This window comes from Tupaia chinensis, unplaced genomic scaffold (genome assembly GCF_000334495.1).
Source record: "Tupaia chinensis unplaced genomic scaffold, TupChi_1.0 Scaffold000111_1, whole genome shotgun sequence".
NCBI classification, from domain to species: domain Eukaryota; kingdom Metazoa; phylum Chordata; class Mammalia; order Scandentia; family Tupaiidae; genus Tupaia; species Tupaia belangeri.
Window position 1 is genome coordinate 471433 of NW_006159575.1, and position 7536 is coordinate 478968.

Genomic DNA, 7536 nt, shown 5'->3' on the forward strand with positions numbered 1-7536 from the left:
CCCTTCTCAGAGACATAGATACCACCCAAGAATTTCCTTATATCCTTGTTTTTAACTGTCGTGGCTTGCTGTATCAGAGAAGCTGAATTTGAAACAAGTTCAATATCATTGCCTTCAAGAATCAACTCATCTTTCTGGGCTTGAGATACTAAACAAGCAACACCTGGTCTCATTCGAACCCCTCCGGATGTATTTTTCACCTAAAAAATTTCAGATTTCAACGAGACCCATTCTCCTGAATAACGACATTGACGGGGAAATGAGCATACACAGACCTCATCTTGTAGTGGAAGCCCAACATAACACCCTTGATCATGTTCCGGATGTGACTTCAGATAGTGTGAATCGTCAGCTCCTTTCTGTTTTCCCACCATTTGTCAACCCGCAGCCTCTTCTTCCCAAGGAGGCTGAGCTCGACATTGATGTGGTTGAAGTCCGTCCACAGGGTTCCTCGGGGGCCCTTCATGGTAACAGTGCATCTCTTCAGGGTGATGTCAACTTTCTCGGGACTGTCGACCGTCTGGGTGCTGAGAATGGTCTTCATCCTGTCGGCCTTCCCAGTGACGATGGCTTCTGATGCCAGGAGTAGAGCCCCAAGACGGGGCCACCTTACCTCGCAGTAGGCGCAGCCATCCTGCTTTGTTTTTGAAAGACAGGACTGCTGGGTATACAGTCTTTTGACTTGGCATTCTTTTTCCTTCAGAACTGTGCATGTATCATCCCTCTCCCTTCTGTCATGCAAAGCGTCTGCTTGGAAGTCTGCCTGTGGTTTATACTGGTTCCCCTATACATGATGATTCACTTTTTCCTAGCTGCTTTCAGTAATTTCTCTTTGACTATGCTGTGTTGTACCGTGGGTCTGTTAGGATCCTTTTATTGGTGTTCTGTGAGCTTCTGAATGGATCTGGCTTTCTTTTTCCTTCCTCTGACTTGAGAAGTGTTCTGTCATCCTTTCTCTGAATATGTCTTCTGTCCCTTTTTTCCTTCTCTGTCTGACATGCTAATAATGTCTAAGTTGTTCTACTTGTTGGTGTCTCAGACATTTGTTAGGCTGTCTTTACTCTGTTTCTTTACTTTTATCTCTCTCCTTGTCAGATTGAATGATTTCCAATAACATATCTTCAAGTTCACTCATGCTTTCTTCTGTTTGACCTAGTATGTTGTTGAACCTCTCTATTGAATTTTTCAGTTATTGTAGTCTTTAAATCTATATTTTCTGTTGAGTACTTTTTTTTTTTATCCTTTTATTTATTTAGGTTTTTTGTTCTGGTTCTCAGCACGTTTTTGCATTGCTGTGGTGACCTCTATGAGCAGCTTTCTGATCATTATTTTGAATTCCCCCATATTAGAGAAATAGCAAATATCTATTTCATTTGTATTGGCTTTTGGGGACTTATTTTGTTTTTGTTTGTTTGGAATGTATTTCCTTCTTTCTTCATTTGCCTTGATTCTCTGTGTATGTGTCTGTGCGTTAAATAAGATGACTTCCTCTTTCTGTCTTATTAGACTGGTTTCATATAGGAGAAGGTTTTCAACAACCCAGCTTGCCAAAGATTTTAAGGTGCCTCTCAAACCTTTGTATTTGTCTAGGCTGCTTCTCCAGTTTTGGTGACCCCTGGGAATTTAGGATATGCTGCATCAGTACATAGAGACTGATATGATAGGAGCCATACTCGTTATCTTTTTTAAAAATAATTTTTAAAATTTTAGTTTTGCTTTGTTTATTTATCTTTAATTTGACAAGTGGGGGAGAAAGAGAAAGAGAGAGAGTGAGACAGCAAACCATCATTTCTGGGACTTGAACTGTGGTTAGTCATGTGGGAGTCCAGTACCCTTAACCACTATACCACCTGCTGGCCCCAGCAGCCATACTCTTTTAATGTAGGTGGAAAGGTTAGGGTGTTGAATGTGTATTCCAGTTCTTTCTACCTTCACATTTAGTCTAAGTATGGGTGTTTACCTTTGTCTCTCTGACTAAGCCAGGAAGAGGATCTGTGGAAAATACCTGTACTCATATGTAGGCTGTCCGTTTTGATCCTAGAGCGATAGGTGCTGGAAGTGGGTTTGTTATGTTACCTGTTAGTTTTCTGTGGTCTTGGTACACACAGGATCACAAAGCACCAGAGCTAGTTCAATAAGGAGATGATCTCTTAGGTGGGAGCTATGGTTGTTGTGGTGCTTGGTGTGTGGCCAGCCTCTTTCCAGAAAGAATGATCAAGTTTGTATTTGTCTCTGGGGTGAGCAAGGTGGAGGTCATGAAGTGTGAGCTCTAGATTTGGCTCTGGAAAGGTTATTATATAGTTTTGTACTATTGTTTGCTCTGTTAGCTCCCCAATGCAAGTTTATTAGAAATCAGGCCATCAATAAGCCTGGAGGACCAATGGATGAAGGCCCATTCAAGTAGATACTTGGAATGTGTACCATGAGTCCTCATGGAAAGTGAGAGCTGCAAGACCCTCCCCTTTTTCTGCACTTCTAGGGAATATAGTCCTGGTTTATAACTTTCTCTTTATTTTGTGATCAAGGAGAATTTGCATATACCTAGACTATTCTGTTTCCAGAGCATCTAAGCTTAAGATATGGTCTTTTGGGAGTTGGCTTTAAAAGTTGTGTCTCAACAGGGCCAACAGGTGGCATGGTGGCTAAGGTGCTGTATTCCCATGTGATTGACCACTGTTAGAATCCTGGATCTGGTAGCTTGAAAATCATACTGGTTACATGTGTATGCACCCACAACAGGTGGAGGTGAATGGAGAAGGGATTGTGTTATGGCCATCCCCCTTGGGCAGTGATTTCTCACTTTTGTCTCTCTCTCTCTCTCTGGTGAGTGCATGTGCCCTATAGCAAAAACCCTTAAAAAAATTGGGCTCAATATGTGTGTCTTAAGCCCCTTCACAGGAGAAATAAGGAGTTGCATATATATTTTTTAGAGAGATTTTTGCTATAGGGCTTGTCAGCTTGCCAGAAAGACAGAGAGAGAAAATGAGAAATCGTCCTTCCTGCCCCTCCCCCACCCCCCACCAGGGGTATGGCCATGCTGTAATCCCTTCTTCATTTTCCTCTTGGAATTTTGGGAACACATGCACATGTGCCCAGAGTGAGTTTGAAGCTACCAGGTCTGAGACTCGCACTGTGGTTGACTATATGAGAGTCCAGCGATGTTTCTGAATAGAAAATGGCATCCAAGGATTACAGTACCTATAGTCAAGCTGCAACCCAGCAGGGCTAACAGTGTTTACACAGCCAAGTCTACTCAAGGATATGCATAGTCCACCCAGGCTTATGGCAACAAAGCTATGGAACCTAGGGACAACCTACTGATGTTAGCTATACCTAGGCTCAGACCATTGCAACTTATGGGCAAACCACATATGTAACTTCTTATGGACAGCCTCCTACTGGTTATAGTCCTCCGACTGCCCCCTCCCCGCCCCCAGGCATACAGCCAGCGTATCCAGGGGTATGGCACTGGTGCTTATGATACCACCACTACTATGGGTACCACCAGCTAGGCCTCCTATGCAGCTCAGTCTGTATGTGGCACTCAGCCTGCTTATGTAGCCTATGGGCATCACTTGCAGCCACTGCACCTGCAAGGCCACAGGATGGTGACAAGCCTGCTGAGACTAGTCAACCTCAATCTAGCACAGAGGGTTAAAACTAGTTCAGTCTAGGATGCGGACAGAGTAACTACAGCTAACCTCCCAGTACCTGGGAGCTACCCCATGCAGCCAGCCACCACGCCTCTATCCTATCCTCCTATCAGCTATACCTCTACACAGCCGACTAGTTATGATCAGAGAAGTTACTCTCAGCAGAACACTATGGGCAATCGAGCAGCCATGGACAGCAGAGTAGCTATGCTCAACAAAGCAGTTATGGGCAACCTCTCACTAGTTACTCCCCAACTCCAACAGCCAAGCTCCAAGTCAATATAGCCAACAGAGCAGCAGCTACGGGAAGCAGAGTTCATTCGGACAGGACCATCCTAGTAGCAATGGCTGTTTATGAACAGAAGTCTGGAGGACTTTCCGGACCAGGAGAGAACCAGAGCATGAGTGGCCCTGATAACTGGGGCAAGAGAAGAGGGGAATTCAGTCATGGAGGCAGGAGCAGAGGTGGGAGGGAGGAGGATGCAGTGGAATGGGCACTAGAGAGTGAGGTGGCTTCAATAAGCCTGGTGGACCCATGGATGAAGGACCAAATCTTGATCTAGGCCCACCCATAGATCAGGATAAAGATTCTGATGACAGTGCAATTTATGTGCAAGGATTAAATGACAATGTGACTCTAGATGATCTGGCAGACTTTAAACAGTGCAGTGTGGTTAGATTGAACAAGAGAATCAGGCAGCCCATGATTCACATGTACCTGAAGACCTATCGACTGCCAAGGCTGCTGTTGAGTGGTTTGATGGGAAAGATTTTCAAGGGAGCAAACTTAAAGTCTCTCTTGCCCAGAAGAAGCCTGCAGTAACTAGCATGAGGAGTGAAATTCCACCCTGTGAGGGCAGAGGGATCCTGCCCCCACTCTGTGGAGGTCCATGAGGCCCAGGAGGTCCTAGGGGCCCAATGGGTCATATGGGAGGCTGTGGAGGAGACAGAGGAGGCTTCCCTCCAAGAGGGCCCTGAGGTTTCTGAGTGAACTCCTTCAAAGAGGAAACCTCCAGCATGGAGCCAGAGACTGGTAATTTTCCAGTCTGGGTTGTGGAAACCAGAACTTCGCCTGGAAGACAGAATGCAACCAGTGTAAGGCCCCAAAGCCTGAAGGCTTCTTTCCATCACTCTTCCCACCCCTGAGTGGGGATCATGGCAGAGGCAGCCCTGGTGACATAAGGTGAGGAAAAGGTGGCCTTATGAAATGGTGGCCCTGGTGGAATGTTCAGAGGTGGCCATGGTGGCGATAGAGGAGGTTTCCATGGTGGCTGGGGCATAAACTGAGGTGGCTTTGGTGGAAGAAGATGCCGTTGCCATGGTGGGCCCTCTGTACCTTTGATGGAGCAGATGGGAGAAAGATGAGTGGACGTGGAGAACCTGGAAAAATGGATAAAGGGGAGCACTGTCAGGAGCACAGAGATGGGCCCTACTAGGTGCATAAATCCTACAGAGCTGCATTGACTACCAGATTTATTTTAAACCAGAAAAAATTTTAAATTTATAATTCCATATTTACAATGTTGGCCACAACATTTCAATTATTTCTTGTCTGTACTGTAGTGTTTTTCACCATTTGTGAAGAAAACAAGTTGAGTAAAAAAAAGCCCCTGTCTGCACCATTGCAGGTGGATTATGTCTCTAGGGTTTCTTGCATGCCTTTATAGGCACATTGTTCTTTTCCCCAGTCTAGAGAGACATGCGTATGCCAGTCCCTTCCACTCCCAGAGCTAGGAGATTTAGGATGTAGTCCCTTAGGGATATTAAGAATGTTGGTGCTCTTGATGTGGGTGCAGATTCCTTCCAGGCTGGCAGCAGTTAAATAACTGACTTTTTTTTTTTTCTTTTTTTTTTTTTGAGGGGTTTTTGTTTTAGGGCAAATGCACAGGTTTTTGCTATAGGGTATATGCACTCGCCAGAGAGACAGATAGAGAGAGACAGAGAGACAGAAAGTGAGAAATCACACACACCTCCCCCCCGCCCCAAGGTGGAGAAGGCCACGCCGCAATCCCTTTTCCTCAATTCTCCTCTTGGGATCTTGGGCATGCAAGCATACACGCTCGGCGTGAGTTTAAGCCACCAGGTCCAGGACGCGAACCGCAGTGGACTATGTGGGAGTCCAGCGACATAGCCATTACGCTAACTGCTGGTCCCATAATTGAATGTTCTTTTTACTCCCTAATTTAAGTTAGCTAGAAATTACCCACTGTAAGAGTGGTTTGCAAACTCCTTGCAGGGGGAGAAAACGATCATATTTAAAGCCCCATTTCTGCATCACTGCAGGACAATGAAGTCCCTAGAGATGCTTGTATGCTCTGCATTAAGAGGCTGCTTTCCTCTGAAAGTTTCCTTCCAGAACCTAGAGAGACATGTGTATGTCAGCACCTTTTGCTCTCTGAGCAAGATTTAGGATGCTGTCCCTTAGGTGGATGTTGAAAGAGTTGGGGCACTTGGTGTGAGTGCAAGCTCATGCTTGGTGGTAGGTTAATAGTCTCTTTAACTCCCTGGTGCTATTTAGTTAAAAGCCAGGTCACCAGATGGCTGCAGGAAGAGTGTTACCTGATACTTTCCCTCCCCTAGGGGAAGGAAGGGACTGTTTTACAATCTCTTCTCTGCCCTGCTTGCATGCTGTAAAAACTACCACTGGCCCCCCCACCTCCCCCACCCCCCCACCTCCCACCCCTTGTCTAGAGAGACATGAATGTATCTAAGCCCTTCCATTCCTGTAGTTGGTGATTTAAACCAAACCATGGGAACCTTAGAGTTAGGGCCCTATATGTGAGGTCCAGATCTTCCTTAGCACAGAGGGAAACAATACTGGGGATTCCTTTCCTAGTTTTGTGATGCGGTGCTTATGTGGGGTCTCAGTCTAATGTGCCTTGTTTTTTTCTACCCATTTGATGTGAGTATGAGTCTCTCCAATGGTCTCTGACATTCTCTCAGACGTAATTCCCTGGATTGTTGTTTATGTGCTGCATCTGTGGATTAGAGTTGGGAGAATCGGGAGCTTTTTTTTTTTTAATTTATTTTTATTTATTTACTTACATTCATTCACAATACACCAATACAGTATACAAAATAAGATTTTCCATCCGGAATGCACTGTATATTGGCTCAGTTAAGGATATTACCATACATGTTATCGTCAACTAATAATTTTCCATTTCTATTTTCCTGTATATTTTGCTTTATTTTTCCCTCCTTGATTCCCTACCTCTCATACTCTGCCATGTCCTACCCTTCTCCCACACTGTCTCTGGTATCTACAGTTCTTTTCCATGCCTTTTTTTTTTTTTTCACATCTTATTGATTTACTAAAGATCTTAATTTAAAAACTTTCAATAGCAAGCACAGCTGATATATACATATCTATGAACACATGTCTGACTTTAGGCGTAAACCTCAGTGAGTAAAGTGAACATACCATAAAGTAGCACCTACCTGGGGCTATATAACTTACTGCAGTCATTAAATAGATATTTTTAATGCATTTTTTAATTTCAAGAAAAACCGTTTTAGTTTTAATAGATCAAAATAAAAAAATGTTAAGAGAAATTTGCTGAAGGCTTAAAACCAGGAAAAAGGTTAGGATTCAGTTCAAATAGTAGGTATTACCTAGTAACAGTTTAACAGAAGACAAAAATCCTTAAATCTGGAAATCAAAGCATGGAAGAAAATCAGTAGTGTTTTAGTCTAAAGTAAAAAAAATTCTATTTTTACAAGTTTAGTCTCATGTAATTAATCTCTCTTCTATTGAATTTGCAGTGTTATTGTGGTCTGATCTTTCTGTTTAAACTCTGGATGTTAACATTCAATTCTGGACTTGTCCCTACCATTAGGATGGCCATTTTCTTGGTTGTTTTTTTTTTTTTTTATTTTTTTT

General features: G+C 43.7%; 1 pseudogene; it reads left to right on the top strand.

Moving 5' to 3' along the window:
• Positions 1-3175: 3175 nt before the first annotated feature.
• LOC102493607 (RNA-binding protein EWS-like) lies at positions 3176-5089 on the top strand (annotated as a pseudogene).
• Positions 5090-7536: the final 2447 nt, after the last annotated feature.